The following is a 26,809-nucleotide window of genomic DNA, read 5'->3' as shown; positions in this document are numbered from 1 at the left end:
TAGAAGTGTTGATTTGGGGTAGCATCAGATGTGCTCTAGCCGCGAAATTTGGTGGAGAGGTTGGGGCACATGAGATCTCCAATACCCAGAAAGGGTTTGGGCGGATTCTAAACAAATCAGTAGATATTAAAATAATTAATATTTTTAATGGAGTCCCTAAGTCTAAACTAAGGGAAAATAAAATATTAATGTGTATTAATATGAATTTGTGTTAGAATGGTCCAAAAGACATAGATCAAGCCAGATCTAATCTTAGTCGTTGATTAGGGACTTAATCTCGGCTGTTGAGATGTCAACAAGAAAAGTATAAGAGGAGGCTTGAGGGTCCCTTGGAAAACACACTAGGATGATCAATCATTTATTCTCTAGAGCGGGGTTTGCTAAGAGAGATAGAATCAGTGATCGGGAGAGCAACTGAGGGGCATTGAGTATAGAGGAACAAAAAAGGCAGAGATTGTGCCTGGAGAGTAGCGCAACAACCAAGGAGGGTGACGCAGAGCCAACAAGGGCTCACGGAGGGCCACGCAGAGGCAGCCAAGTGCTGCGCAGAGCACCAGAGGGGCCAGCGTAGCTGACGCAGAGGCTCCCAGAGTTGACGTAGGGCCTCCTGGGGCTGATGCAAGCTAGGAAACGCTGACGCAGGACCAACGTGAGACAGAGAGGGGCTGACGCAGTCCAGATTGTGCAGACGCTGGGGTTGCAGGAGCAATTTTGTGCTAAGAAGCTGCTGGAAGGGTTTTTCGGGGTTTCAGCCAGGAGATTTCTCTCAAACTGTGAGGTATAGCTGCTAAGAAAATTCTCTATTGGGTAGGCCAGTTATGGCACCCAGATTGTACTCTGATATTGCTTAATAAGAAAACACTCAGATCGCTGCATCGGTTTTCCCGCATTGGGTTTTTCCGGGGAAATTGGTCCAAAAATAATGGTGTCATGTGGTGTGTTTGTTCTTGTTTCTTTTAGTTGTTGATCTGTAATATGTTGAGTATGCACTGGTGTTTATTTTCAGTGTTTACTTTGTAAATAACTTGTTAAAGAAAAATTAACAAGTAGGTAGGAATAAATCAGAAAAAGTGCATGAAGGGTTTCCAAAATAAGTAAACTTAGAAACTTCAACAAGAAGCACTCAATGGGTGCTTGATCTAAAAATAAATTTCACTTGAGCATGAAACCCATGCCTCAAGAACAACAAAAATAAATTTATTTTTCTCTTTTCATTAAATACATAAAATCATGATTACATATGTCATTATGAAGACCGAACTTAGTTACATATTTCAACACTGCCTCTTAACAAGGGAGGTATTCATAATTCATACTCATAAGAAGAGTCGTATTGGTAACCCATCTGTTTAGCATCATATCATCCAACATTGTCACATAGCAAGGTCTTGATTAGCAACTCTATCTCTCCACAAGATCAAAGCACAATGTTGGCGAGACCAATGATTTATAAACACCATCGTAATTGTCTCTCAAGGAACATACCGCACTCGGGTGTTCACAGGAAATGTCCTCTACGACTGCTCTTATCTTGGATGCCCTACACATCCTCAAAGAGTATCAGATGCTAGATGCTTACCCAATCCTCCATTCTCTCTTCCCAAATTGAAGACAAAAATGATGTGTCTATCTCTCCCTCTCAACAAGGGGGAATATACTCATTCCTATAAAGGAATGTACCCATTCCTTTAAAATGAATGTACCCAATCTCCCTCTTATCCAGGGACTTGTCCAAGCTCCCTGTTAATTAAGGGCTTGCTTCCAAGACCCCTCTTAACTAGGGAGTTGCTTCCAAGCTCCCTCTTAACCAGGGACTTGTTTCCAACAACTTTTTTCTTTAGTGGAGATCATGAGACTTTTATCTGCTTGTTGAGCTCCTTTTGATGTCATGAGTTTTATCTTCATTATTATGGGGCTTTCATCTTGCAGTGCATCGACCATCCACCACTTTCCTAAAGTCAGTCATGTCATCCCTCCTCTTATCGGAAAGTGATTTTCTAGTCCACATCCGACTTTCCTTCTTAGAACTACCTCTTCCACATCATGTTTCCTTTAGGATCTTCCATCACACCACCACGAGTGATAGTTGTAGGTTACATACACAAATCATTTTCGGTAGCCCTGCATTAACCCATCCAGATGTTATTCAAAAACCAAAAATGAACATCAAATCAAAATTACCTTTTGTGATGGCCTTTCATCATGACATCTGCTACTAGAGACATCAACATCCTGCATATTCATAAACACATCTCCAAGACTTTCAATGTCAAGGGTCTTCTTCCTTTCAAACTTTATCAAGGTCTTCATACCTTTCCCATGGAGATGTCACATCAGATTCATTGGATGTTGATTCCTTGTGACCTTAGTTGCAACTTTCATGATCTCTTCTTTCTTTCTTCACATATTGCTCCTCAGGAACATCCATTTATAGTTCCTTCGTCTTTTTCAACCACCTCATATTCCATATGAGGACATATTATGTTGATTTCATCTTGTCAATATGTGAACCATGCCTTCATGCATCTTTCCAATGAAAGATATCCCTTTTCTTCGATCATGCTCATGAGGTAGAGCATTCATCCATGCTATCTGCAACTATATGATGACATCATTCAAAATATATGCATACATACCTCATTTCTTCTTTTTGGTCATCTAGACTTCCTTCGGTAGCTTCTTTGATTGAAAGTACTTCAACCATCTTGACTTGTTGTACTCCTTTGTCATCATACCATCATCCCATGAATCCCATACAAGATGGAATTCTCAACTGGATGCTTCTTCCAAGAGAGGTGAACCTTCCAACGAAGATTCCAACGGTGAATCTTGATTATCCACATCCTACAAATGCTCCTTCCTAATGATGATGATACATGATGATTTCTTTCTATGCTAGATGAATTCTTTGCATTTAGTCATAATGCTTCTCATCTTGACTACCATGGTGGAGGTCGTTTCACCTCCTACTTCTCCTTGCTATGTGTTGACCACTACGTGTCAACGACCCATAGTAGTACACCCTCTTTTTTAGCAAAAAGGATGGCGCCTGATCGATGTGTCTGTGTCGTCCTATCATTATCAGTGTAATCATCATGTTATAATGTAAACCAAATTTGCATATATAATGCAAATAATCTTAGCAGAACCATGTCATGTATGCAACAACCTAGGTTAACCTACCTTTCTAGTGACGATTCCCATGCTGGGAGGTTTTTTGTCTTGCCGATCCATTTTCGAATGGTCGACAGAGTTTTCCTCTCTAGTGTTACCCCAAAGCAGGAATTGACTGTCGCTAGGATCTTAGGCGAGTCCTAGTGTTCTAGATTGAGTCTATGTGAAAGTAATTTGAGAATAATCATAACTATTTGGTTAGGTTATTTTATTTCAAATTGTTTGTCTGTTTGATTATATTTGTGTTGCAGAAATGGATAGTCTTTGAGGGTCTATTACAAATGGGTTTTCCCCCTTATGATGTAAAAAATATGAAAATCATGATGTAAAGTGTCTCGAGGGTTGGAAAAATAATTTATCCCCTCATAGTTTAATTAATTAAAATTTCTAAATTTTAACCTTGATCCTTGGGGATTAAGTCAAAGTCAATTTTTTTGGGAAATTGAAATGCATTTAATTAAAAATTTCTATTTTTTGAGTTAATTGAAATGCATTTAATGAAAAATTTTGAATTTCCCCAAAGTTTTAAATATTTTGACAGATGAGTTTAAAATAAATTTAAATCTTCATTAACGATCGAGATTGTTTTGACGAGGATCACTCGAACTAGCCGTTGGAGGATTTATCTTTAAATAAGAGGTCATTTGTCAGTCGATCCATCCAATTTCTGAGTCATGTGCTTAACAAGAAGCTCTGGTGTAATATTTTTCTAGACAATAAAGAAAGAAGTTGGGGCAAAAAAATATAAAAAAATTACAATAATTACAACCTGAAAGCTCTAAGTAACCAGATCTATCATTATGCCGCATAAAAAATTAAATTTTTAAATTTTAAAGGAGGCGCTAATTTGTGTATCACCAACAAATCTTATGATAAGCCCGGAGCTAATTTCGCTGGGCTCTTCAGGAAACACAGATCGAGAGTTGGCTGGTCCAACTGAAAACTTCCCCTAATCCTCGAGGATCTAAATCAAGATTTTCCTGCAAAACTCAATCCAACCATTAAAAATAGGCGAGAAAATAGTAATAAAACTTAGACAAATAGAGATACCTGTTATTATGTTCAAAATTTAAATTACTATTCAAACCCCAATGACTGAGCAAGATATCTGTACTTAAACCACTCTTCAGAAGCTATCATCAATGTCTTTAGAAAAAATTATGCATGAAAACAACACATCTTATAGTATTCCCATGAAAAGTAACACCAATAGAATTTAACCCAAAGTCTTTCTTTATTGTCCAGAAAAAGATTACACCAAAGCTTCTTGTCAAGCACACGACTTAGAGATCAGATGGATCGATTGAAAAATGACCTCCTATTCAAATAAAAATCCTCCAACGGCTAGTTCGAATGATCTTCGTCAAAGCAATCTCGAGCGTTGATGAAGATTAAAATTTCTTTTAATTTCATCCGTTGAAATATTTAAATACTTGGGGAAATTCGAAATTTTTAATTAAATGCATTTCAATTAACTCAAAAATAGAATTTTTTGAGTTAATTTCCCCAAAAATTTGACTTTGACTAATCCCCATGGATCAAAGGTTTAAAATTTAGGAAAATAATTAATTTACCTTAGTTCCGGGACTTTTTGAAATTTAAGTTTTTAGGACTGACGAGGTTTTGCCTTCAGAGAATTTAAATTTATTTAGGACCTAGAATTAATTAAATTTCTGGCTTAGGATTTTAATTAATTTTTTGGTCAGAAAATTTAATTAATCAACCTATGAGGGGATAAATTATTTTTCCAACTCTCAAGACACTTTACATCATGATTTTCATATTTTTTATATCATAAGGGTGAAAACCCATTTGTAATAGACCCTTAAAGACTACCCATTTCTGTGACACAAATATAATCCAATAGACCAAACAATTTGTAATAAAATAACCTAACCAAATAGTTAGGATTATTCACAAATTACTTTTATATAGACTCGATCTAGAACACTAGGACTCGTCTAAATCCTAGCGACAAAATCAATTCCAGCTTTGGGGTAACATTGGAGAGGAAAACTCAGCGGACCATCCGAAAATCGATTGGTGAGACAAAAAACCTCCTAAAATGGGGATCGTCACTAGAAAGGTAGGTTTACCTAGGTTGTTACATACATGACACTATTTTGCTGAGATTATTTACATCATATACATGTAGAATAGGTTTACATTATAACATGATGATTAGGCTGACGATGATAATTGGACGACATAGACAAATCGATTTGGTGCCATGCCTTTTGCGAAAAAAGGGGGTGTACTGCTATGGGTCGTTGACACGTAGTGGTCAACATTTGACTCTACTTGGGGACATTTTGCTGCACCAAAGGCATGTGAGAATCCAGAATCTGCATCCATGCAACACACAAGATAACATAAGTAGCGTCCATCCAAAATCATCATATAATATTAAGCACATGAAAGATATAAGCTCTTCCTTTATTAACTATCCTAATGACATGAAAAACATAAATCTACCTACAAAATAAAATATTGAAATAGAAGGGTGTAGGGTTAGGAATACAATACAAAGGATGCCCCATGGCAACAGATATGTTCTGTAAAGACCATAAACTGAAATTCGGTAATAACCAGAACTAAAATACAGTAAGAACCAAAACTGAACTGAAATACAATAAGAGAATTTGGACACCTACCTGAACTGCTGCCTGCTTTGGTGCAGTTGATGGTGTTGTGGTTGCTTCTGATACCAATTATCGGGAAACCAATTCCACTCAGCCTAGACTGAGCAGAGCCTGGCTGCTCAATCCAGTAAGCTTCTCGCAGAAGCTCACTGTCCCCCGTGCCCCGAACCTCAGATACCTAAAGCTCTTCCCTCAGTCAATTGTCTTTCTCTGGTTTGTCCTCCCTTCTCTGCTGATTTTCTCCTCTGCCTTCCTCCCCCTGATCGGCTCAGATCAGTGGTTTTTATAATTGCAGGCTTGGCGGTGGCCGCCCTCCTGCCTATGGCCACCGCTCTTCCTCCTTCTGACACGCCTTCGCATGCATTTCACTCTCAGATTCTTTTCTCTCTGATCTTCTGTACTTTACTTATATTTCATGTTTGGCTCTTGCGTTACCTTTTTACATAAAGTTTGATATTTTATATCTTTTTTTATTATAAACTTTAATGTTATGAAGTTTTAATATTATATATATATTTATAAGTTTTAAATTTTATATTTATAACAAAGTTTAATTCATATTTATGTTTAATATGAAATTTAACAAATTAGTTTTTAATATAAAGTTTGGAAGGGTCATTACATACACTCCCCCTTCAAAAACTCCGTCCCGAAGTTAGATTTCAAATTTTTTGTTTTAATGTTAAGAGACTATAAAATTAGAGTTTTAGGTTTATGATTTTAAATGGATAATTCTTACCCTACCCAGGTTCCCAAGCTATTCTAAAATCATCCTATCCTTCATAATCTCTTCCGCTCCCATCCTATCCGTCCTCTACTAGAGTATGCCGTGGCGTCAGTTTTACTGACCTAACCATTTATAACTCTAAGGTAACAGCGTCGGTTATACCGACCTGATTCCCAGTGGGCATCCGGCAGTCATCATCACACGTCTAGGGGAGCGTGATTCACACAGTCCTCCCATGACTCTAGGGTTCGGAGGATAAACGGTGGGTAACACCTCCACCCCTCCCAGTAGAATTAGGGTAATACTTTATCATAGAATCACTTTGAGCTTTAATTGTTCTGAGGTTCTGTCATCACGTGGTTATCCCGGTAACTGCTCATTACTTGCAATCATACACTTACCCATACATTTGTAAAATGTGCATTAGCATATTCAAAATAACTTCATGTATTATTCACATATGACATTACAGTATAACATATTTTGCCATATTCCATGCATGTCATTTGACCTTCATCTAGAATGTATTCACTTCCTGCCTTCTATTCCATTGTTCATGTTGACATGCATAAATAAAACAAATTTATAATATCTTAATTTCTATCAGAAGGAAAATCATTTACGGTCTTTAACTTTACCTTGACAATTATAAAAATGAACCGCATATATCGTTTTGGTATCCATGTACCAGCATAATTTAAACATATATATAATGTCACAAAATCTCACGTATATTTATAATCATTCAAAAATGTTTCTGAGTCTTTGATTGCAGTGAAGTAAATATATACTAAACATAGTTTAAAGTTCTTCAAAATTGACATAGATTAGGGTATCTTTGGCATATGTCCTCTGTATCTTCCCAAGTTGCTGATCCAGGACTATACTTGTCCCATTGGACCTTAACTTGGTCCACCAGGCGGCTCCTCAGCTGTCGAACCCTACGTTCCAGTATACGTAATGGTTCGACTATTACGACTCCCTCGTCCGATACCTGCAATTCCTTCCATTGAAGGTTATGAGATAGATCAACTATATAATGCCTTAATACAGAAACATGAAATACATTATGAATTCTATGCAGGTGAGGTGGCAGGGCAAGACGATAGGCAACAGGTCCAACTCTTTCCATGACTTTAAATGGTCCAATAAATCGGGGTGACAACTTTGTCCCTTTTCCGAATTGAATAGTACTTTTATTTGGTTTGATGCGGATGAAGACCTGATCCCCTACTTCATACCTCCTATCAATTCGGTGAGCATCCACATAACTCTTTTGTCTATCCTGTGCTTCCTTTAATCGTTGTCTAATTTGTCTTACCTGCGTTCCATTTCATGGATTAATTCTTGTCCTATTATCACTCGATCTTCTAACCTGTCCCAACTTAACGAAGTTCTACAAGGTCTGCCATATAAAGCTTCAAATGGAGGCATCCCAATTGAACTGTGGTAACTGTTGTTGTATGCAAATTCGACTAAGGGTAAGTACTTTTCCCAATGTGATTGTTGATCCATCACATACATTCGCAACATGTCTTCAAGTACTTAATTTACCCTTTCAGTTTGCCCATCAGTCTCAAGATGGTAAGCAGTGCTTAAATTTAGCTGAGTACCTAAGGTTGTTTGCATACAAGTCCAGAATCTAGAAGTGAATCGCGTATCTCTATCGGATATAATCTTTTTAGGTACTCCATGAAATTTAATAACTTCATTTATGAATACTCGAGCTACGTCAACAACATCGTAAGTATCTCTTACGGGAATGAAATGGGCGCTTTTTGTTAATTTATCCACCACTACCAAAATGGCATTGCGTCTTTGAGAAGTAAGAGGTAGTCCAGTGATAAAATCCATCGAATGGTCTCCCATTTAGACCTAGGAATGTCGTGGGGTTGTAAGAGGCCCGCTGGGTGACAATGATCTGCCTTTACTTGCTGATATTCCAAACATTTTGCAACAAATTGAGTGATATCACGCTTCATGCCTGCCCAAAAGAAGAGTTTCTTGGTATCCGCATACATCTTCCCTACTCCAGGATGAGCACAATATACTGCTCTGTGGGCTTCCCCAAGGATGGTATCTCGAAGATCTTTATCATCAAGAATATACATCCTTCCATGGAATCGTAAGATCCCATAGTTTTCTAATTCATATCCCTTAAATTTAGATTCTTTTGCCCTATTACCTTCAAGACCTGCTCTTACCTTTAAATACAAAGCTGTCTTTTATAAGATGATCCAGTACTCGTTGTCTTAAGTCTACTTTAATGGGTATGAGAGAAAATATCCGAGGTCTTTTGCTTAAGGCATCTGCTACCACATTTTCCTTTCCCTTAATGTATGATATTTCGAAGTCATATTCACTTAGGAATTCGCTCCAGCGCCTTTGCTTGGCATTTAAGTCTCTTTGGGTGAACAAATATTGTAGACTTTGATGGTCGCTTTTAAGTGTAAAACTTCGTCCCACTAGATAGTGCCTCCAAATCTTTAAAGCTACTACTACAGCGGCTAGTTCTAAATCGTGAGTAGCATAGAGTTCTTCATGAGGTTTTAACTTTCTGGAAGCATATGCTATCACTCCTCTATCCTGCATCAACACTGCACCCAGCCCTTGTTTGGATGCATCAGTACATACAGTAAAATCTTTGTCCATGTCTGGGACTCTTAGGATTGGTGCACTGGTGAGTAGTCTTTTGAGTTCAGAGAATGCTTTATTACATTCCTCGGTCCATTCGTACTTAACACCTTTACGCTGAAGGGTGGTAATTGGCTTTGCGATTTTGGAGAATCCCTCCACAAATCTTTGGTAATAACCGGCTAAACCCATAAAGCTTCGTATCTCATGTGCATTTTTTGGTATTGGCCAATCCATGATCGCTTTTACCTTCTCAGGATCTACTGAAATCCCTTCACCTGATATGATGTGACCCAAATAATGAATCTTTTCCTGAAAGAATGAACACTTGGATAGTTTTCCATATAACTGATGTTCTCTAAGGCAGGACAATACTATCCGCAAATGATCTTCATGCTCTTTCTCATTCTTGGAATAGATGAGAATATCATATAAAAAGACTTGCAAAAATTGATCAAGATATTCACGGAAAACACTGTTCATAAGATTCATAAATACGGCTGGTGCATTTGTTAATCCAAAGGGTACCACCGTAAATTCATAGTGTCCAAAACGTGTCCGGAATGCAGACTTAGAAATATCATTTTCAGAAATCCTTAGCTGATGATATCCTGAGCGAAGATCAATTTTTGAAAAGACAACAACTCCTTTCATTTGATCGAAAAGATCATCGATTCGAGGCATAGGGTATTGATTCTTTACTGTAGCTCGATTCAAGTCTCGATAATCTATGCATAATCTTAAAGATCCATCTTTCTTCTTCACAAAAATTACAGGAGCGCCCCAAGGTGATGAACTGGGCCGAATATGCCCTATATTCAGTAGTTCCTTTAATTGAATTTGCAATTCCTGAAGTTCTGGAGCTGTCATTCTATAAGGCGTTTTAGAGATTGGTTGGGTACCTGGTTTTAATTCAATAGTGAGATCCAATTCTCTTACCGGGGGTAATCCAGGTAGTTCTTTTGGAAATATATCCGGGAATTCGGCTAACACCGGATATTGTTCTAAGGATGGCCCTTTTCCATGGCTTACTTCTTGAATTGCATAAGCCTGACAACCTTTCCTTAAACAATGCTTCATCTGCGTTGTTGAAATGTAGCGTAAGGAAACTTCCCTCATGATTCCTTGGATTTGGATTACTTCCCCTTCATCATTTATGCCTAGAATCCTTTTCCCATAACAGTCTACCCAAGCTTGGTGAGCTTCTAGCCAGTCCATACCTATGATAAGATCATACGTTCCTAAGGCTGTGACATAAACTTTCAATTTAGTCGTACAGACCCCTAGGTCAATTTTGCATTGATCCACACTCAAGCCCACGGTTTGGAGTTCTCCTGAGGCCAGTTCCACTTGATGGAAATCATTTTGTTTACAAGCTGCCAACCCACATTTGTTTAATGCATATGATGAAATGAAACTATCTGTGGCACCAACGTCAAATAAGATTGAGTTTTATACCATTGATAATACCTGAAGATTCCACTACAGTGGATTGATGTGCTGCCTGGTCGTTGCTGACTACTGCGTGAATTCTATGATTACCTCGATTGTTTGATATCGGTTCCTATCCAGTCCTATGCAACATATTCGACGAAGCTTCTGGGCAGTCACGTTGAAAATGCGGTCCTCCACATCCCCAACAATCAAGCTGCGTTGATCCTCTTGAATCGGGATGTGAATTTCTAGAGAACGAGTTTCGTCCTCTCATGTTGATTCCTCTCGAATTTCTTCCTCTACTAGCGGTCCCTTGAGATGTCCATGGACTGGTGTTTGATGATTCTGCGGCTATAGTGTTTATTGCCATGGAAGCTCTTGTCCCCACATTTCTTGGGGTAAACCTGTTACCGTAAGGTGGCCTCGAGCCACCTTCTCTGAAGAAGTTTCGGGGGGTCTTTCCTGGAAATCCTGGTTGGATAGGCCCTGCTGGCCCCATATCTTTTTTGATTCCAAGGTGTTCTTCAGCATAACGACCACATTCGACTGCCTCTGCTACTGATGATGGCTTCCACATGCTTACCAAGGCTCTGATGCGAGGATTTAACCCAAATATGAAGCGTTCAGCTTGACGTTCATCAGAGTCTAAGTAGTGAATGTATTTTACAAGCTCCATAAACCTTATCTCGTACTCTTCTACCGTTTTACTTCCCTGAACTAATGTATGAAAGGCTCTGGCTTGCTGTTGTTGGAAGTATGGAGGTAAATACTTTGCGCGGAACCTTTCCTCAAATGGTTCCCAAGGGACATTATCCGATGTAAGGTGTAATTGCTTCTCCAGATTTCCCCACCAAATCAAGGCGCTTTCCTTTAATTGAAACACGACAATTTTTGTTTTTGCAGAAGAAGAATATTTTCTTAACCTAAAGCATCTGTTCATTCCCTCTAACCACGCTTCAGCGCGTTCACCTGCTCGACCTCCTGAGAATTCTGGGAGTCTAATTTTCTGAAGCTCCCTGGAAATGTCTTCTTTCGGTCTTCTGGGCTCAAAATTATTTGGTTCCGCTGAACTGGTGGCTACATCCTCTTTGGTTTTAGCCTTAGTTGATTCCTTTAATGTCTCCAATAAGGCTTCCAAAGAGTTCATTATCACAGTCAACTCTGGCGCTGGGGCGTTTGATGTTGATAATGGTCTAGGTGGTGACGATTGTGATGGGGATGATGATGGCGACGGTGGCGGCATTAATGGTGGTGATGCTGCCTGGTCACGTCGTCGTCGCTCATACGTCCTTACCATTGTAATGGTCCCTGAACACATAATAAAATTTCTATAAAAATTTTGAGGTAGACAACCGAATTTAACACATAATTTTCTTTTGCAACTTCACATTTGTAAACGGGTATAGTTTTGCTATTTTTATCCGCTAGGCGGATCTTACTGGTACCGAGGTCAAGGAGGGTGGTCTCGCGACCCCCTTGTCCTAATGCAGGGTATTCTATCCTAATATGAATAATGCAGAAGTATGGTTATAAGCTCCTAAGGTAAGACATCCAAAGTTTATTCACCAATGACATCCACGATTGAAAAAAAATATAAAATGTCTCGTTACAATATATGCCGGTAACATACCCGCCATACCTCAATCTAGCTATTACTTTTAAGGAAGGTCATACATATTTACATTCAGAATATATTACTTGGATATGGATTAAATCTATAATATGAAGGGTTGTTTTGGTTCCATATCAGTTTGACCTTTAGCCGAAAATTTACCCTGGACATGTCATGATTAAAATCTAGAAGGGATATAGTTCAGCAGTATATCATAAAAGTAGATTGGGTTTAAATGGAGGAAATAAATTAGGATGTGTAAGAACCAGTTTTGTCTTACGAATGACTCCGTCAAAGGATATAATTAGTACAGTTTATTCCTCTAACTGATGCTTTGAAAAGTAGTTTTTTTATAAATAGCGCCTAACGTTTTAATGGTTGATGCAAGTGCAAATTGACTGCAATAGGGTGTGTTGACCACTACCGGTCAACTACCCATGCAGTACACCCCCCTTTTTCTTTGCAAGAAAAGGGCAGCACCTGATCAGCGTGTCCGTGCCATCCAACAGTCATCAACAGCTTGATCAATCTAATTGTAAACCCAGTCTGCATGTATTAATTGTAAATAATCTTAGCAGATATGAGTCGTGTATGTGAATTGCCTAGGTGGACCTAACTTTCTAGTGGTAATCTACGTCCCGGAAGGTTTTTCGTCTCACCGATCCATGGATCGGCAGAGTTTTCCTTCAAACCTGACCCCAAAGCCGGGATGGATTTTGTCATTAGAACTTTAGGAGAATCCTAGTGTGTTGATCTGCTAGATTATAGTTGTGTCGCAGAACTGGGTGATTTGTGAGGGTCTGTATTAAGTGGGTTTGTCCCCTTGAGATGTAAATTGTAAAAAGTCATCATGAAATGTGTCTTGAGGGTTGAAAATGTTTTAAATCCCCTCGTGAGTCCTAAGTCCTAGGTCCTAGGTGATGTTTCCGAAGGCTTAGTTCAATGATCCATTTAAAAAAATGAAATAAAATAATAAAATAAATAAAAATTAAGAAATTCAAAAATTTAAAAAATGAAATAAAATAATAAATAATAAAAAATTTAAAAATTTAAAAGATTTAAAAAATGAAATAAATAAAAAATAATAAAAAATTAAAAAAAAAATAAAGCAAAAATCCTAACTAATAAAATAATAATATTTTAAGTGAATAAATCGACGGATGAGATCAAGAGATGTCTTGATCCTCATCAACGGTCGAGATCATTTCTACATGGATCACTCGAACTAGCCGTTGGGATCATTTCCTTTAAATAGGGTGCTAGGGGTCATTTCAGATCATTGGATCTGTGAGTCTTGTACTGAAGAAGCTCTCTTGTAAATCTGTTTCTGGTTAATAAAGGAAGACTTTGGGGTCCATATCTTGCTGGTGTTACTCTCTTGGAATGCTGTGAGATCATTTCATTTTCTGCATATGTTATTTTCAGCCATTAATAATAGCTTTTTGTAGAGTATTGTGAGCACAGATATCTTGTTCACTTGCTGGGGTTTGAGTGCTGTTAGGGTTTCTGAAGTAATGGCAGGTATCTCCATTGCTTTCTGAGATCTAGCGGCATTTTTGCCCTCTTTATTGACAGTTGTTTTGAGCTGTGCAGAAAACATCATTGAAGGAAATTTTGTGGGCGTTCGGGGAAGTTCTCGGCTGAACCAGCCAACTCCCGCAAGCATTTTTTGCTGAGCCCAATTGGATTTGAACCTGGGTCTATCATTCGGTTTATTTTTCTAATTTGCATGAGAGATTTTCTGAAGTTCTTCACAGTGAAAACCTGAAATTTCTGTTCTTTAAATATTTTCTGTGCTTATTGATGAATCTGGCTGTTAAGGGGCCAAATTTGTAAATTAATCAGCTGTCTTAGGGTTTATTTTTTTTTGATCTAGGGTTTCAAATTCTTGTTTTGTGCAGTTTTCATTAGGGTTTTGTCTTTTTTTGCAATTGCAGGATCGCCATCAAGGTTGACACGCCGACACACTGTGCATAACCAGCAGATTTCAACGTGATGCATTCTTTGGTTGCTGGGTCTTGAGCTGGCCGTTTTTGTGGGCACTTTCTGGCGTTTAATCTTCAACGTATACCTTGGGGTCTTATCGGACCTCCAGACAACAGCCACGTCCTGCCGTCCTCACCTGTAAAACTGCGTATGGATGCCGTTGGGAAAATTGTGTAGTCCTGCAAACGTTTAGGGTTTTTCCTTCGAGGTCATCCGCAGGCAGAAGCGAGCTCATCTTATCATGCAAATGGTGCTTCACGCAGTGGACGTGCTGTGATCTCAAATTTTCATTCTCATTTATTTGTTCTGATATGGCAAGGACGTGCTGTGTGTGAGCATCAGAAATGCTCAGAATCGACCCGCTTTCAGTAGCAGACAGTGGAGCTCTAAACCGATTTCGATCAGAGGTAAATCACTCCAGGTAATGCGTATCAGGTATGCGGCTATGGTAAAATCGATTCACGGTTTCTGAGCGTATGCGTGATTGCCGTCTGCGTATTTCAAGGATGACCAACAATTTCCTTTCATCACGCCAGGTAACAAAGCCAGGTAACAGTTTAAATCATACTGAGGAACATCGTGTGGGTTTTTTGTTTTCATCGTAAGTCTGCGGTTTTCATTTTTTTTTTGCAGTCGGCGAACTCATTCAAATTATGTCGTAGGTCTTGTTCATTGCGTTGCATGCGTCTTGTTCCTTGGGGTTTTCGCTATAGTTTAGTTTCCTTTTTTTTTATTTTCTTTAGATTCTTAAAATCCAAAAGGTTTAGTGTAGTTTTAGTTCAGGTTTAGATGTTTAGATTTAAAATTCGTATGGTTTTGTTTATATTTAAAATAGATTTTAATATTTACTCCTTAGATTTAAGTTTAGTTAGATTTTAAATTTTTAGATTTCAATTTTCATGATAAATCGTTTGCCCCCCTTTTTTTTAGGATTTTTCAGATATAAAAAAAAATAAAAAAATAAAAAAGGTAGCATTCAGTTTATTTTTTATTGTTATTTATTAGGATTTTTGATTTTATAATTTTAGATTAACGTAGATTTTAGATTTAGGATTTTGATTTTAGTTTTGGTTTTAACTTATATTTAGAATAGATTTTAAGTTAAAAGTTTTATAATTTTTCTTTTTAGATTTTTTAATTTTCAAAAAAAAAATAAAAAAAAAAGATTTTATTTAAAAAACTTTAGGCTTAGGTTTATATTTTTGTATATTTAGTGTTTTAGATTTTAGTTTAAATAGATTTTAAGTTTAACCTTTTGTAAATTTTAGATTTTTAGATTTTGTTTAATAAAAAAAAAAAAAAAATTTGAAAAAAGTATAAATTTTTTTTGGAAAATTTTCTTTTTCGGATCCAGTTTCAGTTGTTTATCATGTCATATCTTTCATGCTGAACTTTCAAGTCGAGATGCGAAATTGATATCTGGTTAATGGTTTATGATTCGTGGTGGTTTAAAGCATTCATTTTTTTGAAAATTCTCAATTGCTGGATATCGTTTTGGTCATTCTAAGAGCATTGTGATTTAGCTGATGATAGATGATTGCTGTTCATGGTCCATATTTTTATCATTTAACAAGTAATCGTTTTAACCACAATCTCTTAAGGCACTGGTCTGCTCAATTAATCAAATCCATCTAGTGCTTATCTTATCGTGTCTCATGTCTCCCAACCAACTGGTCGACAGTTGGTCTTCATCATCTCATAGGGTCTACCCCCCTTAGCCGCGGGAGACAGGCTTAAACGGAGGGATCGAGGATCAGAGTGACAGCCCCCGGTCTGAGCGTTGTCGTGTCAATCCGTGCGACAACAGGGTGCATATAAAATTTTGTGCTATCATAAGTTCAGATTTCACGATATTTGGCAGAGAACTTGCATAGATAATACCTGAGAAATTTAGCCGTTCCATTCAACTTGAAACTGGCAATTCTAGGAGGCTATGAATGATCAAACGACATTACAGGGAACCTATCAAGTTAGATTCGATTACTGTTCTACTAGACAAATGAGAAATAATTAAATGAATGGAATAATTGCCCTTGCCCTACTACTATTAGTACTTCCCTTCCAGATGGCACCACATCTCTAAAGACGCCTACTCCTTTCACAAGTGGCCAGTGACCACAAAAGTTGCGAAGAAAGTTGAGGGTCCTTTTATCCAAAACTAGAGACACATTATTTTTCACGACATTTTTTTTTTTCAACACTAGAATAAGGGTAAGAGTGTATTCTAACAGATAAAATGTTGAATTGTAATGTTTTGATAAATATTACTGTGAACTTTTGAATAAGCCCTAATATCTAGGGAGAACTTTACTCAAGCCCTCAAACTGGAAAAAATAAAAATAGGTAACTTCGTTGTTGAATGAATCCTAATAACTACCAATCAACTTCACTCAGGCCTTCAAACTGAAAAAAAAAACTTTCAAACTGCTCAATGCAGCATCCAAGTTTGTTTCAGATTTGTAATTGAAGGCATCATCAAAACCAAATTCTTTCAGCAGCTTCACCTTTTGGTCACTACCTGCGCTGCCAACAACGCGGCAGCCTTTGATTTTGGCGAGTTGCCCAACCGGCATTCCCACTGAGCCCGCTGCTGCTGAAACAAAACTTCATCCCCGGGTTTGGGTTCTCCGACGATTGTGAATCTAGCCCATGCAGTCAAGGCGGGCATCCCCAGAAGTCCCAAATAATCAGACGGTTTAACAACACTGGTGTCGATTTTTCTGAGGTCGCCTCCTGGAACAATAGCGTACTCGGCAACTTGATAGAAACCAGAAACGATATCACCCACTTCGAAGGCCGGATTAGTAGATGCCACTACCTTCCACACTAAAATAGATCGGATTGCCTGATTCAACGGAAAACTTGGTAAATAGAGGCCATCATCGGATTCCTTCATAAGCTGCTGAAGATATGGATCCACAGATATCCACAGATTCTGCACAGCGACATCTCCAGATGATCCATCTTTGCCCATGCTTCCAAGATCCACTTGGGTTTCTCTGATATTCAAATGTGAATCTGTAACGGGCCCTTCGTTGGTATATGCGACTAATATTAGCTCTCTGTTGGGAACTCTCTGCTCCATGATGAAATCCTTCAGAGGATAAAATTCACTTAATTCCACAGATATTCCATGAAAACTACACGAATTTCTTCCCATTGAAATCGAAATCCTCCAACGCGCACAAAATTAGAGGAAAATCCACCGCACGGTTAAAGCGGCTTAATTTTGAATGGCGTTTCGGTAAATAAAAAGCATTTTTATTATTATTATTATTTTTTATATTTCACACTGCAACCAAAACCAGACTCCTCGCACGAGATTTCCCGACCATGCACTGTATTGCTGGACGAACAGTCAAATTTTCACGGCAAGGACCGAACCCGAGCTAGGTCGAATTGCGCAGAACACGCAATTCACATCCCGCTTCTCTACGGCAGTGAGGTATAAAAAAAAAGACAAATCTCCACCGCTTAGTCGATACAGTGACTAGGTTTCTTTTATCAAGAATACGACCACACTTCTCTCCAGTCTTCTCTAAAAGAGGCAGCGTGTTGGCAGCAGCAGTCGACTATCAACATTTTGTGACCAGACGCTTGACTCAATGATAAATGATGAGAGTAATTTCGATTTTCAGCAAGTATTGTAAAGCTAATAAGACTGGAGGATTCAATGATGTGGCTACTGCCGAGGCGGTTCTGATTCTGTACCGAGTTCCTATGTCATTCTTTAATTTATACACAGAACCCTACAATCTAATTTCCCCCAAGGATTTTGCACTGGAACCGAACACTGCACGCACGACCTGGCCTGCTGACAAATTCCGTTTCGACAATGGCCGTCAATTGATACAGAGTTTTTAAATACTGTCCAGGCTCGGTTGCCTTGTCAGCTATCTCTTTAACGAGATCCGGATACGAATAAGGGCATTTTGGATTTATCCAAGGTTTACATTTTCTTTTAAAATTGGGGCCGAATTCACAGTATTTGGTTGGCAACTGCAGACTGCACAGTACAACACTTGCACTGGTCGTGGTTTCTCCGTAATTTCTTCTTCTACTCTGACTAACATAACCCTTCTATGCAAATTTGAACTTCCAAAGACAAGGAAGAGGTTTTAATAATAGCAGGTAAGCCAGAGATCTGAGGCGCAATGGTAGCGCATCTGACTCCAGATCAGAGGGTTGCGGTTCAATACTCAGTTCTGCCTCTGTGATATGACCGAAATGAATGTAAATTAATAGCAGAAGCTGAGAGACAATTAAAACATGGGGATAATCTTACGTACGCAGAGTCAAGGAAAAATAATTTCTTGCCTCTGGCGACATTCCAACAGAAAATTTAACAGATAAAATTCAGCAGAGAGTTACATAATGCGTAGGGCCGGTAAGGTCGAAAGGGTTTGAACAAACCCTCTGATACCATATGTAAAGACCATAAACTGAAATTCGGTAATAACCAGAACTAAAATACAGTAAGAACCAAAACTGAACTGAAATACAATAAGAGAATTTGGACACCTACCTGAACTGCTGCCTGCTCTGGTGTAGTTGATGGCGTTGTGGTTGCTTCTGATACCAATTACCGGGAAACCAATTCCACCCAGCCTAGACTGAGCAGAGCCTGGCTGCTCAATCCAGTAAGCTTCTCGCAGAAGCTCACTGTCCCCCGTGCCCTGAACCTCAGATACCTAAAGCTCTTCCCTCAGTCAATTGTCTTTCTCTGGTTTGTCCTCCCTTCTCTGCTGATTTTCTCCTCTGCCTTCCTCCCCCTGATCGGCTCAGATCAGTGGTTTTTATAATTGCAGGCTTGGCGGTGGCCACCCTCCTGCCTACGGCCACCGCTCTTCCTCCTCCCGACACGCCTCCCCATGCATTTCACTCTCAGATACTTTTCTCTTTGATCTTCTGTACTTTACTTATATTTCATGTTTGGCCCCTGCGTTACTTTTTTACATAAAGTTTGATATTTTATATCTTTTTTTTTATTATAAACTTTAATGTTATGAAGTTTAATATTATATATATATTTATAAGTTTTAAATTTTATATTTATAACAAAGTTTAATTCATATTTATGTTTAATATGAAATTTAACAAATCAGTTTTTAATATAAAGTTTGGAAGGGTCATTACACGTTCAATGTAGTGCACGCTGAGCATTTCCCTGCTTTTAGGCAAATCTGTAGGCTGCTTTTTAGATGTGCCATGTTCAATCGTGCATATGGTAGGACTCTTTCCTCTCTGAAAATTAAGCTGTTTGGATCCATCTTCTGTAGAATTTACCTAAAAACCCTGAAACTTATCCAAATTATTTAGAAAGTGAATAACATGTGTTTCATTATCAAAGGCTTGCCCATGTTCAGATTTATCTGGGATAGAAGGTTTAGAAATGATATCCGTTTTAGTTTTATCTTCAATTAATTTATTAGACAAATGCATGGTAGCAGCAACAACTAATTCATCTGCTAAGCAATTTTGCTCTCTTGGGACAACTTCAAGAATGATGGCATCAAAATTCTCCATGGTATCCCATACAACATTTCTATAATTTCTTAGTCTTTGATTTTTACATGTAAATTTATTTTTTATTTGCGTGATAACTAAACCTGAATCACCCTTGATACTCAACAATTTGACTTTGAAAGTTTTTCCATTTCAATACCCAACAACAAGTCTTCATATTCAGCCACATTGTTGGTTGCTTCAAATTCTAATAGATAGGCAAATTTGAAAATATGAGCCCTATTGACCACTACGTGTCAACTACCCATAGTAGTATACCCCCTTTTTCGACAAAAGGGATAACGCTTGATCGACGTGTTCGTGCCATTCCACTGTCATCATCAGCCCGATCATGTTATGTTGTAAACCCAGTCTGCATGTGTAAATTGTAAATAATCTTAGCAGATCTGAGTCATGTATGTAAATTGCCTAGGCAAACCTAATTTTCTAGTGATAATCTACGTTCTAGAGGGTTTTTTGTCTCACCGATCCATGCTCGACAGAGTTTTCCTTCAGCCTAACCCCAAAGCCGGAATGGATTTTGTCATTAGCATTTTAGGGGAATCCTAGTGTGCTTTGAGTCTATGTAAAAGTAATTTGGAAATAATTTTAACTATTCGGTTAGGTTATTACAAATTGCTTGATCTACTAGATTATATTTGTGTCGCAAAACTGGGTGGTCTATGAGGGTCTATGTCAAATGGGTTTTCCCCGTTGAGATGTAAAAATGTAAAAATCATGATGTAAAGTGTCTTGAGGGTTAGAAAATGTTTTATCCCCTCATATGCCCTAGGTCTTAGGTGATTTTTCCAAAGGCTAAGTTCGAGGGTCCAATAAAAATAATAAATAAAAAAAATAAAAAAAATAAAAAACTAAAAAATTTTAAAATAATAAAATAATAATAAGTCAGTTTTGAGGAAATAAATGCAAGTTTTTAATTTTTTAATATATTAAAATGCATTTAAAATTTCGACGGATGAGATTAAAAGAGATTTTGATCCTCATCGACAGTCAAGATCATTTTGACCTGGATCACTCGAATTAGCCGTTGGGAAATTTTCCTTTAAATAGGGTGTCAGGGGTCATGAGATCATTAGATCTGTGAGTCTTGTGCTAAAGAAAGCTCTCCTGTAGTCACTTTTCATATGCAATAAAGAAATATTTTGGGGTTGAAATCTCGCTGGTGTTACTCTTCTGGAAATGCTGTAAGATGTTTTATTTCTGTGCATGATTTTAATTTCAGCCATTGATAATAGCTTGATGAAGAGTGATTTTAAACACAGGTATCTTGTTTAGTCACTAGGGTTTGAATGGTAGTAGAATTTCTGAATATGATGGCAGGTATCTCCATTAAATTTGGATTTTAGTATTGTTTTCTCCCTCTTTGTTGATGGTTGAAGTAAGCTGTGCAGGAAAATCTAGATTTCGAAGATCAATGGGCATTTGGGGAAGTTCTCGGCTGAACCAGCCAACTCCCGAGAAGCACTTTTTTGAAGAGCCCAGCCAATTTTGATCCCGGGTTTATCATTTAAATTTCTCTTCTGAATGCATGAGGGGTTTTCTGAAGCATCTCATAGTAAATTTGAAATTCTGAAAATATTTCTGTGGATTATTGACAAATCTGGCTGCTTAGAGTCGTTAGTTTGTGAACACTGTAATTATTTAGTTAAATTTTGGGTTCTATCATTGCATATTTTGCCTCTGGGTTATATGTTTTTTGCAAGTTGCAGGAAGAGATTCTTGTTGGAAGCTAGATCTAGGCCCTGGGGGGTAAGATCTGGCCTCACAACCAGTTTTACAGGGTCATTATTTTGCTATTCGAGGGTTTCAAATTCAGTCATTTTCCGATCTGGAAATTTATTGCAGGGTTTTCATTAGAAGCAAAGGGGAGTTAATTTTTTTTTGGGTTTTAGAAGAAGTTCAAGGCTGTCCAACCCATGCAAAACCATAGGCAAATCTGCCTTCATACACAGTTCCTTTTCCACGCTGTAATTTGTAAGGAAAATTGATTTTTTTTTTACGTTGTTGCTATAAAACTTCGCTGCCAGCATACCTGCAAACCCTGCTCACGTTGCTACTGATTTGCGTCCTTCAAGCTGCAACCAATCCACCCGTTCATCCTCAGCAACCTCCTCCGCTGCCTCATATCCCTCCTTATGCAACCTAACTCCAACCCTTCCATTGCTGCCTGTTCCTCACATGTAGCTCATTTCCCTCACGTACCTCCTTCCTTTGCGTCTCTTTTCTCGATTTGCCGCCGTCCTGCCCACGCCAATCCTCACGCAGCTCCTTCGTTATTGCACCCGCAGCCACCCATGCAGCAGCCATCCCTTCAAGCTCGAGCTGCCTGCCCACTGCCTGCTCCCATCTCAGCGTTTTCCCTCAGCGTTTACCAAGCCTACGATCCATTTATTCTTCACGTTGCCATTTGTAGCCATTTCCACCCTACGGCGTGCCTCAATCGAGCCCTCTCCGCCTCCATCCTGAGCTCCTCACATTGCCATACCTGCGATATTTCCATGCTCGGTTCGTCGAGTTTTCACCTGCAAAAAAACCAACACGATAATTTGACTTTCATTCAATTTTGTTATTTTAACTTAGGTGCGCTGATGTATGTTTTAGATTTTAGGGTTAAATATTTCAGATTTTAGATTTTAGTTTAGATTGTTATTTTTGTTTTAGTTTAGATATGTTTGCTTTTTAGTTATGTTTCGAAAAAGATAAATTTAAAATTTTTGTTTTCACATAAAAGTTTAAGTTTTAGATTTTAATTTAGATTTGATTTTATTTTTTCTATAGTTTTTTAATTTAAATTAAAAAAAATGATAAAAGGTTTAAGTTTTAATGTTTTGGGTTCCATTTTATTATTATTATTATTTTTTTTTTCACTTTAATAAAACATTTAAAAAATCTAAAAAAAAATAAAAAAAAATCCCCAAAAACATAAAAAGTTAATCCTTAGGCTTTTATTTAGAATTTTGTTTAGAGTTTTAGATTTTAGTTTTGTTTTAATTTTAGAATTTTATAAAAAAAAAAAAAAATACTAAAAATTAATATTTTATTTGAAAAAGATTAACTAGAAACACAAAAATTCATTTTGTGTCTTTTGTGGCATTTATGTTCCACTTCTCTGTAGTACGCTTAAGTGTTTATTTAAAGATTAACTACTGAAAAGTGGTGAATCATTTTGTGAACCGGTCAACATTTAAATTTTATGGTCATTTAAAGCATTTGATCTTTTTAAGTTTAATTGCTGGAACATTGTTAAAGCATTGGGCATTTATTGAATATCTTGCATTGCTTGGGTTATTTGATGGTAAATGATTGTTAATCTTGGAATTACAAATTTCATATTTTTTGCAGCAGTTGATAAACAATTATTTAATCATTAACTCCGTAAGGCACTGGTACTAAGCATAACAAGATCTAGTCAAGTTTTAAAATCAATCAAGTGCTTGTTCCCTCGCTGTGTCTCCCAACCCAACTAGTTCCTAGTTGGTCTTCTTTTATCCCAAAGGGTCTACCCCCCTTAGCCTAGGGAGACGGCTTAAATGGAGAGATCGGGGATTAGGGTGACAACCCCCAGTCTGAGCGTTGTCGCGGTGCTTAGACATTCTGTGCGACAACATTTTTTGGCGCCGTTGCCGGGGATAGAGTTTTTCTGTCCCTGGCATTTTAACGACATTTCATCTTCATTCTTCTCTCTCATCTGGAATCTAGAATCTTTTCATTTGAGCCGGCAAGATCAACATGTTTTGGCATCATCTCATCTTTTCTGCCATTCATTAGCCAGTCAAATGACCAACATTCTTTGGCGTCATTTGATCTTTTTATCAGCTTATCTTTTGTCATATGAATAACTACTCTTCAATTTGTTTCTTGTTTGGGTGGCGACTCCATCCCTCATATCTGCTTTTTGTTGCTTTTTGGATCCTAGAATTAGATTCATTGTTCAGGTGGCAACTCCACTTCTTTCATCTCTTGATTTTTTTGAACCAGGATCTCTCTCTATCATCCATTTGGTCCCTCGTTATTCATCATGGATTATTCGTTTAACCCATGTCATTTCACTAATGTTCTCCATGATGTTCCGAAAGTGGCCATTTCTAAATTATCTTTGTTCTCAGGTGGTGATTCAGTCGCTGTTAGAAAGCATATACGCAAGTTTACTCATATAATGATCATATATTGTAGATTTCCTCAGTATAATCATGAAGATGTCAAAATGCACCTATTTGTCCTTTCTTTAGAAGATGATGCTTTGAATTGGTTTAATAATTGTCCTGAAGATTCTTTCACTTCTTTACAAGACATTGTCAATGCTTTTAAAAATAGATATGGTTATCAAGATAGCTCGCCTTGTGCCCCTAAAATTGCGCAACAGAATGAAAGTAATCTTATAAAAGGTCTAGCTGTCGATGAAAGATTTCAAGACAATTCTTCATATCAGAATGTGCTATCCACCTGTACCATTGCAGATCAAATCCAGGATAGTGGAAAAGCAGGGACAAATTGTGAAATCAATGAAAAGGAAAGTCAGAAGCAAATTATAGAAGAACTAATGCGGCTGGTAAAAAATATGGAGATCAATCAAACTAACTACGCCCATGATATGAGAACTTTATGCACCCACTTGGAAAAACGTGATAAGGAGATGGAAATCATGAAAATTAAACACTCTGATCACATAACCGACATGCAGAGTTAGCATGCTAAGGAAATTGAGACCATGAAAGCTAATCATGATAGGGAAATTAATTCTATACAAGACAAGTTATTAACTATGGATGAAGAAATGACTATCATGACATTCGATCATAATAATCAATTGGCTACCATGCAAGAAAATCATAAGAAAGAGATAAACTTTATGCAACATAGCTGGATGACCATAAAGGCAAAGGACGACAAAGTAATAAAAGATATGGAAGCCAGTCAAATATGTCTTCAGAATAAGTTACTGACCATGGAAGAAGACCATGCTTGGGAAATCACTGCTATGAAGGTTGAACACTCTAGTCAGATGGATGCCATTAAAATACAAGTTTAGAAATTTCAATAGCGGTCAGAGGATGAAAGAAACCAGGGAACGTCTATCTGCTGCAACAAGCTCCATCTTATTATGAGGTCCTTTGTTCCATTGAAAAGTGGCTAATTGAAGGTGACCTAGATAAAAGGGAAATTAATAATCAGGTTGATGCTCACACGATCAATCTGCCAGTCATAGAAGATCAAGTTATAACTCATGGCACCTGTGAGATTGATCCATCATCCTTGACAGGGCAGATGCAGAATGAAGAAAGACATGCCACGCATATCTTACATACTTCATCTGAGAGCTTTGAAGCAGAAAGTTCCACGTCATCAGTGATACAGTCTGCCACAAAGAAAAAACGCAAAAGAAAGAGAACGAGAAGAAGATTTGATGCATCAGATGGTTGTGAGCAACTTGATTTTCGGATAGAAAAATGTCCTACCATATGTAGAATTGGACATGGCACATCCGATAAGCAACCGACAGATTTGTCTAAAACCAGGCAAATGCTCAGTATACACTACATTGAACACATCTGATGCCATGGAGCATCCTCTGTATTTCTAACCCTACTCCTTGTTTTTTTTCAGAATTTTCATTTTTGTTTTAGGATTAGATTTACTTTTCATGTTACTAGATAGTTAATAAATGAAGAGCTTATATATTTCCTGTGCTTAATTTTATATGATGATTTTTGGATGGACGCTACTTATGTTTTGTTGTGTGTTGCATGGATGCAGATTCTGGATTCTCACATTCCTACAATGCAGCAATGTGTCCCTAAGTAGAGCCAGATGTTGACCACTACATGTCAACTACCCATAGCAGTACACCCCCTTTTTCGACAAAAGGGATAGCGCTTGATCGACGTGTCCGTGCCATTCATCAACGTGATCATGTTATGTTGTAAACCCAGTCTGCATGTGTAAATTGTAAATAATCTTAGCAGATCTGAATCATGTATGTAAATTGCTTAAGCAAACCTAATTCTCTAGTGATAATCTACGTTCCGGAAGGTTTTTTGTCTCACCGATCCATGATCGGCAGAGTTTTGCTTCAACCTAACCCCAAAACCGGAATGGATTTTGTCATTAGAATCTTAGGGGAATCCTATTGTGCTTTGAGTCTATGTAAAATTAATTTGGAAATAATTCTAACTATTCGGTTAGGTTATTACAAATTGCTTGATCTGCTAGATTATATTTGTGTTGCAAAACTGGGTGGTCTATGAGGGTCTATGTCAAATGGGTTTTTCCCCTTGAGATGTAAAAATGTAAAAATCATGATGTAAAGTGTCTTGAGGGTTAGAAAATGTTTTATCCTATCATAGGTCCTAGGTCCTAGGTGATATTTCCAAAGGCTAAGTTCGAGGGTCCAATAAAAAAAATTAAAAAAAATTAATTTTTAAATAATAAAATAAAATAATAAAATAATAATAAGTCAAAGTTTTGAGGAAATAAATGCAAGATTATAATTTTTTAATATATTAAAATGCATTTAAAATTTCGACGGATGAGATTAAAAGAGATTTTGATCCTCATCGACGGTCTAGATCATTTTGACATGGATCACTCGAACTAGCCGTTGGAAAATTTTCCTTTAAATAGGGTGTCAGGGGTCATTTGAGATCATTCGATCTGTGAGTCTTGTGTTAAAGAAAGACTTTGGGGTTGAAATCTTGCTGGTATTACTCTTCTGGAAATATTGTAAGATGTTTTATTTCTGTGCATGATCTTAATTTCAACCATTGATAATAGCTTGATGAAGAGTGATTTTAAACATAGGTATCTTGTTTAGTCATTAAGGTTTCAATGGTAGTAGAATTTCTGAATGTGATGCCAGGTATCTCCATTAAATTTGGATTTTAGTATTGTTTTCTCCATCTTTGTTGATGGCTAAAGTAAGTTGTGCAGGAAAATCTAGATTTCGAATATCAACGGGCGTTTGGGGAAGTTCTTGGCTGAACCAACCAACTCCCAAGAAACACTTTTTTGAAGAGCCCAACCAGTTTTGATCCCGGGTTTATCATTTAAATTTCTCTTCTGAATGCATGAGGGGTT

General features: G+C 37.6%; 1 protein-coding gene and 1 pseudogene across 1 annotated transcript in view; one reads left to right on the top strand and one right to left on the bottom strand.

The window, feature by feature from the left end:
* LOC149198746 (uncharacterized) overlaps positions 1 to 26,809 on the top strand; it is a 385,249-nt gene that overhangs the window by 60,532 nt on the left and 297,908 nt on the right. The gene's annotated exons all lie outside the window — the stretch shown is intronic.
* LOC149198747 (2-alkenal reductase (NADP(+)-dependent)-like) lies at positions 16,600 to 17,294 on the bottom strand (annotated as a pseudogene).

This window comes from Pinus tabuliformis, chromosome 2_1 (assembly GCF_031772625.1).
Source record: "Pinus tabuliformis cultivar Carrire ecotype Pingquan chromosome 2_1, CPIR1, whole genome shotgun sequence".
In the NCBI taxonomy this organism is placed as follows: Eukaryota; Viridiplantae; Streptophyta; class Pinopsida; order Pinales; family Pinaceae; genus Pinus; species Pinus tabuliformis.
The sequence above is the reverse complement of the archived record's forward strand: the minus strand, read 5'-3'. Positions and strand labels throughout refer to the sequence as shown.